The sequence below is a fragment of the Falco rusticolus genome, chromosome 4 (assembly GCF_015220075.1).
Source record: "Falco rusticolus isolate bFalRus1 chromosome 4, bFalRus1.pri, whole genome shotgun sequence".
NCBI classification, from domain to species: domain Eukaryota; kingdom Metazoa; phylum Chordata; class Aves; order Falconiformes; family Falconidae; genus Falco; species Falco rusticolus.
Window position 1 is genome coordinate 54632733 of NC_051190.1, and position 8785 is coordinate 54641517.

At 43.7% G+C, this 8785-nt stretch overlaps 1 protein-coding gene across 4 annotated transcripts in view; it reads right to left on the bottom strand.

Moving 5' to 3' along the window:
* ADCYAP1R1 (ADCYAP receptor type I) overlaps positions 1-7780 on the bottom strand; it is a 149073-nt gene extending 141293 nt beyond the window's left edge. For all 4 annotated transcript variants that reach the window (XM_037386839.1, XM_037386838.1, XM_037386837.1 and 1 more), the window contains exon 1: positions 7433-7780. The gene's annotated coding sequence lies outside the window, so the exon portion shown is untranslated. The remainder of the gene's footprint in view (positions 1-7432) is intronic.
* Positions 7781-8785: the final 1005 nt, after the last annotated feature.

Below are 8785 nucleotides of genomic sequence, written 5' to 3' on the forward strand. Positions count from 1 at the left end.
GTTCAGTATCTTAACTGTGATGTCCCAAGACAGCAATACCAAAGGGCATTTCCAAGTCCTGCATCAGAGTATATGAAAATCAGCTGAACTCCTTCTGTGTGGGGTAAGAGCACTGAGGCCAAGATTTGAGCAGTCTTATTTGAAATCACCAGGAGGGATCAGAAACCCAGGACAGGATTTAGACTGCAGATTAAACTGTCTCCGTGGCATTTATTGAAGACTTTCCAAGCTAATGAGTTACAGAGCTCACTCTATAGTAGATACCTATGTTTATCTCAACATCAGGCATTGGCCTGGGGCCAGAATCAGTAGCCTGAATGCTGGTGTTTGGTGTCACCAATGCCCCAGGGTATTTTACCTGCCTTTATACGGAGGGTAAAAGATGTGGTGTACATAAGCATCGTACCTACAGATCCCTGGTAGATCTTAGATACCCCAGGGAACCTCAGATGGCACCTAACACCTATGTTCAGGGGGCTGAACCATGTCCTAAATCTCCTTTGACTATAGCAGAGGCTTTTGTCCTTAGGTACGGGTAACCATTTCAAAACACACACCTATCTTTAGGTGTCTTAATCTATGACTTGAATCCCATTTCTGGTCAGCATGGTAGAAACAATCCTAGCAAAAAAAGACATGCAAGTCTTCCAAACAGAGGAAAGGGAGTAAGCTGAATGCCAGAGGTAAAAATCTGTCAGGGCTACACTTGCTGGGGGAACCAAAACATTGGTGACATTAATTTCTTCTCCTTTTCTGAATAACATGCAGACATTTGTAGTCTTTGAAGGCTCTTTTCCATGACCATCAGTGCTACACCCAGCTGTGGTACAAAAAACAAGTCGGAGAACAAAAAGCAAGAGAATGCAGAGCAGTGTCCAGAGACTTGACTGCTGCAGAGAAACAACTTCAACATGGCTCATGATGGCTTTTCATGCTGCTCTCTCCTCTGCAGTCACCGAGTACTATTCTCTGATGAAGTTTGTTCCAGCTGTTCGCCCACTGTACATAATCATCTTGGCTAACTAACCCATTCACTAGCACAAAACCACCCAAGATGTCAAACTCCACGCAACTCGAATGAATGAGTGTGGATTGTGGAATCCAAGGCTCCAGTGACAGCTGTGACACATTCACAGCCTTAGTCATGAAGAGCTTAAGCATCTGCGGTATTTCTGATGCTCTCTCATCTCCTTTGCATCTTAAGTTAGAGCACAAAACTCCTGGAAGGAATCCAAAGATCCAGCTCTCTAAAACACAGGAAATGAGTAACTTTACTAACTTTAACTTGGGCTTTTACATAATGCACTTGTGCTGGCTTTTTTATATAATTTGTTTCTAGGCCAGCTCTTAAGAGAGGAAGTTCTGTTGTGTGTCCAACATCTCAGAAATGTACTAAGCCCAAGCTCATATTTGACTTTTGGTACTAGTTACATTATTTTAAGGTTTTAGATACACATATAAATGTCCTTATTACAAAAAAAAAATTGCTTTTTAAAAGGAAATGCTTTTTACTTATGACCATAATGTTCCATTTTATGGTTTTGCTAGAAATGAAAAAAGCTTCTATAAACCTACTTCAAAAATGCGACAGTAAGAGCAGAAACAGAAATGCTGTGACTTAATAAAGTCTTACCATTCCAGGAAAAAGAATTAATAGTTAAGGATATCTTAGCTTTTTTAAACTGCCTTTCTAAATAAATATAGTTTCTTTCTGCAGTGGAGAAGGGTATCTCTTACTACTGCAACTTTAATTCCAGTCTACTGATCAATGTGTTCTGGGAGGTTCAGATATATTTTTTTTCATTATGTGGATTTCAGTAAATATTTTTAAATGTCATAGTTAAGGAGGAAGGTGCTAGTTAAATCAATTTTTCAACCGACTGGGGGATTTTGTTAGCTTAGGACAGAGGGTAGATGTATTATTAAAAAAAAGCATTGAGCTATTGATTTATGGCAAAAAGCCGGCTTTTAGATCATGTAATCCTAAGCATGTCAAGTGCTCCAAGCTGGTCAAAATGTACTTCACAAGGTGCAACCCTAAGCTAATAAGGTCCAGTGAGCATTCATCTCCATCTTCTTGCAACTTACAGTGTAGCTATTCACAAGTAGGGTGTATTAGATGAAGCTTGGAGCATTGCACAGTTTCTGGCTAGCTCAGAGAACAAGCAAAACAAGCTTGCATCTGCCTGCAGAAAATCATGTTGCCATCCTAGATGTGTGCCTGTGTTGATGTATTCCCCCCGTTCACAAAATTATATACAAGCTTCAGTTGGCAAATCTGTCTTTGTAATTGGAGATGCTCTGAAGACAGAAAGTGTTGATACACGCAGAAGGAACCCACTGAGATTTAAAATAAGCAATGAATAATAATTAAAAGAAAAAAAGACAAATAGATAGGATGTTGCCTGGGACACATGGCATGAATTCTCCCTGCAACGGACAGCCTGAGACTGCCATTGGTTGAATAAAGGGAAGAAATGGGTGAGGAAGATGTGGGGGCTACCACAGAGAGCTTGGGCTTTTTAGAAAGATTAACATCTATCACAATTTGCTATTGCTATGAGCTAGCAAAAAATTACCAGTCTTCACCTGAGCACAGATGAGAGCAAGAGAGGAATTACACTCCGAGATATTACAGAAAGATTAATCCCACTGACTTTGGATGTGGATGCTGCTGCAAGAGCCTCCATGGGGTGATTCAGCTGACTTCAGGATGAGATGAACCACCCTCCCCACATATAGTGGATTGGGGTGATTAGCTTGGATATGACCACCTAGTTTTCAGATGCTTAAGTGAGAGTAGATGAACATCACCCAGGCTGCTTAACACTTCTGAGCGAGAAAGCCTTCCTCCACATGAAATGAATGGTAATTTTGCCAGGGCATCCTTTGGGGCCAAGTTTTCCCCTTGAGAATATGGAAATTTATACCTCCTTCACTCCTCAGAGATGGACCTAAGGATACATCTACTCCCTATGAAAGAACTTGATTCTGTCACATTTCCCTTCAGTAGGGCATTTTTCCTTAAGAATCCCCACCCAATCAGCTAGGACAATATACTGTCCCCTGCAGGAAATGAAAGTAGCAAAACTTGCCTCATTCTGCAGAACTAAAGAATAAAAATAAAAATATCTAGCCTATTAACCCACCATGCAGATTAAAAGGGCTTTTCCTGCCCTAATCCTCAGCTCCATTTAGCAGGCCCAACAAATCACAGATAAGGGACTATAATTATCCTTCCATTTGCAGCTCCTGAGCAATCATGACCCAATCATCTCTAATGGAGTGCAAAAGCCACTGTGATTGAGGCTTCTTTGTGAAATGCATCAACATGGGATGGACAAACCTGCAAAGGTATGTGGCAGAAGGTTGTATATTCAGTAAGGAGTACTTAGACTTCAATATCCCCAAAATATTAGAAAATAAATTATTATTATTATTGCTATTGTCATAACTATTGTGAAGAAGAGTTAGACCAGATAAATATTTGCCCCTTTAGCACTAGAGTGAATTATGAGTTATGCTAAGAAAAACTAGAATTATTTTGTTGGGTTTGGAGTTTTGGGTTGGTTTTTTTTTGTGGGGTTTTTTTGCCTTTTTTTAAACAGTGGTATTTAGCAGAGGTTTAAACACCTTTTAAAACTTTATTTCTGAAACAGTCTGTCTATTAAATAGATCAGAGCAGTTTCAGAATATAGTCCTACCTTAAACCATCCAAGAGTAAAATGTGACACCTGAATGAGCAGGAATGAGACTGTCAGGATGTCTCCAGAGCAGATAAATTCTAATGGCAAATGCAAAGCAGCTCATTCTATGGGATGATTATCTCAGAAAAATTTGGATTCAACTGTAGAAAGAACCAGAGTAGCAAACAAGAGTCACTGTAACTGCGTCTGTGTATTTCTGCAGGGAATATTTCCTTTCCAAGGAATCCCTTTCCAAGGGAATACTCCTCAGCACAACAGCCATGTTAGCTTTAAATGCTCTGTGTGACAAGGCTTCTACCTTTTCTTCAGGAGATGGAATGATTTAGTGCCTCCTGAGAAGTTCTACCCTGAAATTATTAGTCCTGCTACTCTACAGATCAGCCCATTAGCTTGCATAGAGATACAATCAATGAACAGCAATGAGTTACGTAAACAAGGTTTAAACAACAAAAAGTTCCTAGTTTGCCTTGTGGAGATAAAAGTTCAAGCCTAAGAAGACAGATCAATAAACTGAGAGAGCAAAGGTGGTCAGAGAATAAAGCACAAGCAAAGCAATGGGGTGAGGGCTTGACATTCTGCCGTGAAGTACTCTGCAAAAAAGTCTGGCTTTCTTCCCATATATTTGTGTCCACTCAGTTACAATCCAAACAGCGTTTCAACAGCTACCACAGACACATGAATTCTAGTACTTGTTAGCATTGTGGAAGACTACCAAATACCTTTCTGTATGCAGAGCATTTTTAAGAACAAACAAATTCAGCACTGAGGGAACTGGAAAAGTATCCCATCATAGGATGCTGTATATATTGGGTAGCAGGATACTCTGAAACAGAGTGGTGTTGCTGTCCTTGATGATACATTACGAACAAAGATGACTTTAAAGTTCTAGATAGGAAAAAAGAGGAAGTTAGTCACTGGTGCATTTGCATCCCTTTCAGTAGAGTTGTTCCACTTCTGCACTGGTGTGGAAAACTCACTCCAAAATCCTGTTGACTGCGGCATGTACTGAATCCCACCCCCACTGTCTTCACAAGTGATATGGGATGGCTGCATGTGGAAAGAAAGGGGATGGAAACAAAGAAACATAAGCCAACACAAAAATACACTTTGCCGACTTAAAGGTTGAGGCTGCACTCTCTGGGCCAAGTAGTGGGGTGGGTGAAATAAAATTCAGTACCTCCACTGACTCCTATAAGCTGTTATCAGTTTACCTCTCCTGAGAACTCTGGCAAATAAATAACACTTCTGTTAAATCAGGATTAACTGTAAGACATGACATTTCTGCCCATCTTAATGCCAGATATGATTTAAAGCATGATCCTGTCCTGAGTTTACTTTTTCTCAGTGCTTCTTAACTCAAATACTCTGGTTTCATTAAAAGATAATCTGAGCTAATTTAGGAATTAGACTGTTTGTACTAAGTGTGCTCAGAAGGAAGGAAAGGAAAACAAAATCTGCTACATTGAAATGAATCAGCTTGGGGACATGGGTCTCAACTTAACAAAGGCGTAGGCACATATGGAACTCAACCCCAGAAAAAATATCTCCAGGATGCTGGCTCAGTCAGCCAAATGAAGAGAGATGTGATGAACAAAGGTCTGAACGTGATCAACAGTGCAGCCCACAATCTCAGAAATCTCGGGTTTTCTCTCCCTGGTAGCATCCCACAACAAAGCTTCTGCCTTCGTGTTTACAAGCTTCACACATACACTGACAACAGAAGATCTAGAGACCTACATGCGGTTGTGGCACCAGCATGCAAACAGCAGACATCTTAAATCTATGGGGAAGAAGGACCCCCTCCTCTTTTCTTTCAGAGACCCCAACAAATAATGGAAGGCTGAAGCCAAGAAGCTATCACAAAGCTAGTTCCCTGTTTAAAGACAAATATGTGTATTGTAGCTGCCCTGAATGAACAACAAAGCAGCAAACATTGCCCTCAGCACATAGAAGGGGGGGGGAAGGTAGGAGACCATAACCCAGAACTGTAACCGACATGCAAGCAGATACGTCAACTTTAATCCAACTCCCATTACTGCACTGAATAGCTTTCCTTAATTATTCATCAAACTCTGGAGCAGTATTGCCTCAACCCATAGGACAACTTCTTTCAAGGCAGCTCCAGGGTGTTATGTTTTAGCCAAGTATAGGTGTTTGTATAATGCATTCTTTCTCTGTAACTGTATCACTCTCACTGTAAGGAGTTTGCCTTCATGCTGTCACTGACAGTAACCCTAAGTAACCATACATGCCTTTTGATTACTGTATGCTAGCCAAGGAAACATTTCCCCCCCACACCTGACCAGTGTTGCATAGGTTGAATGGAGAAGTGAGATGGCTGTGTACCCAAATAGCAGCAAAGGAAAATCCATTTGCTGTTTGTTGACTCCAACAGATGAAAAAAAAAACCAAAACCAAAAAAAAAAACCCACCCCAAACCCAAACAAAAAAACCCACCTAACCCCACAAACAAAAAACCCAAACACCACCCAAAAAGCTGCTTCAGTTACACTGCATATTGCCATACCAGTCCAAAACTTGCAATGTAATTAAAATACACAAGACAGACAGTAATCCATAATACCCTAGGAAAGAATCAGGTCACTTTGCTGCCTTTTTCACTTTGTCGAAAATTTATTATTGTTATTATAATTATAATTACCTCTAGTGCTACTGCAATATATTCTTCAAGCTAAAGGCTTCTGTTTACCAGCCGATTAGATGCAGAGGAAAGCCACTGACTTCCAGGGAGTTCATCCAAACCTGCTTCTGTGTAAGTGGGATGCTCGTCTAGCCATAAACACCGGCATGACACTAAACAAAACCACCTCTCTTTTCTTTTTTCCATGCATTTGCCAGTCCTGAACAGCATGCTGCATTTCTCTCCTTAGCCCTAAACTCTTCAGATTCCAATACACACCTGAACTGTGCCCGTGTTCAATCCACAGCCCAGCGGTAAGCACTGTCCTGTATGCTGTCTCTCTGACTTAAGATGTGCTTTACATAAAGATATTACTAGAACCAGCTGTTCAAATACTGATAAGGAGAAGTGCACAGAGGCATGCAAGCAGAGGTCAAAGGCAAATTAAGGCAATTTTTACTACTGCCCCACAGTAAAAACGGCGAAGTCCTGGTGCACTGCTTGAAGGGTGAATCAGAGTTTCTGCGGCAGGTGAAGATGCAGAACTGCAAAGGGAGCCTTGAGCTCGAAAATGCCAACAGCAGCACCGGGTCTGTTAGCAATCAGGTTTTATTTACCAGCCATATTGTGTTAAAAACAGACGTGATCCCCATACCGAGCACGTTAACCTGTCACCACTTGCGAAAGGAGATTTATGTGTTTGAAAAGAACCAAATCTATCTCGCGGACGCATCCTCAAAGCCTGCAGTTCTGGCTGAAGACAGAAAGCCTGCATGCTAGTCCCCTCCAAAAGAAGTATTCCCAGGTCCTGGGGAAGATGAGGGAACAGCCGATAAATCAATGTCACTCTAAGACAAGCCGGCGGTTCCTTTTCCCTCGCCGGCTGCGGGAGCCGGCGCTTGGGCATCTCAGGATCGGCCCGAGCGGGGCAGAGCCGGGCTGCCGCTGCCCCCCGGTACCCGCTGCCCCCCGGTACCCGGCCCGAGCGGGGCAAAGCCGGGCAGCCGCTGCCACCCCGGTACCCGGAGCCGGCGCGATGCTACCCCTGCTGGAGGAGGGGGAGAGGCCGACGAAAAGGACTTACCATTGCAGCAGGGATCCGTCCCGGCGCTGGAGATGCTGCATCCCCTCGGTGCCCGGGCGGCGTGGGAGCCAGCCGCGGGGGACACTGGCCGGGTCCCCGGCAGGAGCTGGCCAGCGCCGGCTGCCCGCGCTGGAAGTGAGCGGCCGCGGCCGGGCTCCCCCCGCCTCGCTCGCACCGGGCGGAGGAGGGGTCGGCGCCTCCGAAGGGAATCCAAATTCCTCCTCCCTCGCCTGCCGGTCATGTCCAGGCTGCCTTTGCTCAGGGGATGGGCCAGCTCCTGGCCGTGAAGGAATTTGCCATAGCTAAATTAAAAACAACAAAAAAACCCAAAAACAAAACCAAAAAAAACCCCACCAAACAACCCAAACCACCAAAAAAAAAAAAAAAAAAAGCCAAAAAAAACCCCAAAACCAAACCAAACACCCCAACCAAAACACCAAAAGCCAACACCCCCACCCAAAAGCAAACAAATCAAGAAGGGAGAGAGGAGATCTGCAAACTTTTCTTTTTTTCCCCCTGACTTCCCCCCCCTTTTTTTTTTTTTTTTTTTTTTTTTAGTGGAGATTATATGTGCTCGGGAAGTAGGGGGTGGGATGGGGGAGGAGGACGGTCTCCAAACTGGATCAGATGCTCTGCCTGCGAGTCAAGGCTACGGTGTGCTCGCCCCTGTGTTTCTCTGTGTGTGTGTGTGTGTGTGATTCTCACAGCCAGACAATGCTCTGCAAAGCGAGCTGGTCCTGCGGAGAAATGCAAACACCTCCTCCCCCAAGTGCCTGAGGAAAGGAACGGGGATATGGAACCAATAGCTTGTCCTTGCCTGGTCTCATTACTATGGAGGAAGAAAAGGAAACCAATGAGGAGGAGCAGGAGGAGGGGTTTATTCAAATTAAATTTCTTAAATCAAACACCCCCCCACCCCCGTTCCCTTTTCTCCTCCTACCTCCCCCAAATTCTTTCTCCTTGTCACCTAAGCACCGTTTCTGCCGTCCTAGAGATTTTTTTTTTTTTTTAATTAGTGTGACAAGGTCAGCAAAACGCGGTGATAGGAAGGAGGACGGCATTGCTGCTGGAAGGGAGAGGGGGCTGTGGGAGCGAGGGAGAAGGGAGGCAATTTCTCCCTGAGCTGCAGAATAGTTGATTGCAAAAAGAAAAAATTATAAAGTAGCTGGAGTTGTCAGGGAGGGGAACGGAGGGGAAGTGGAGCAGGAATTTCACCTGGAAGCATCATTTTGGTGATGGTATTTGTGGATAGGCAGGTGGCCCGTGTCCAGGATGAGCCCTCTGAGCTTGTGGAAAGCATCTCCTCCCCTCCCACAGCAGACACACACACAGGAAGGGAAGTGACTGCACAGG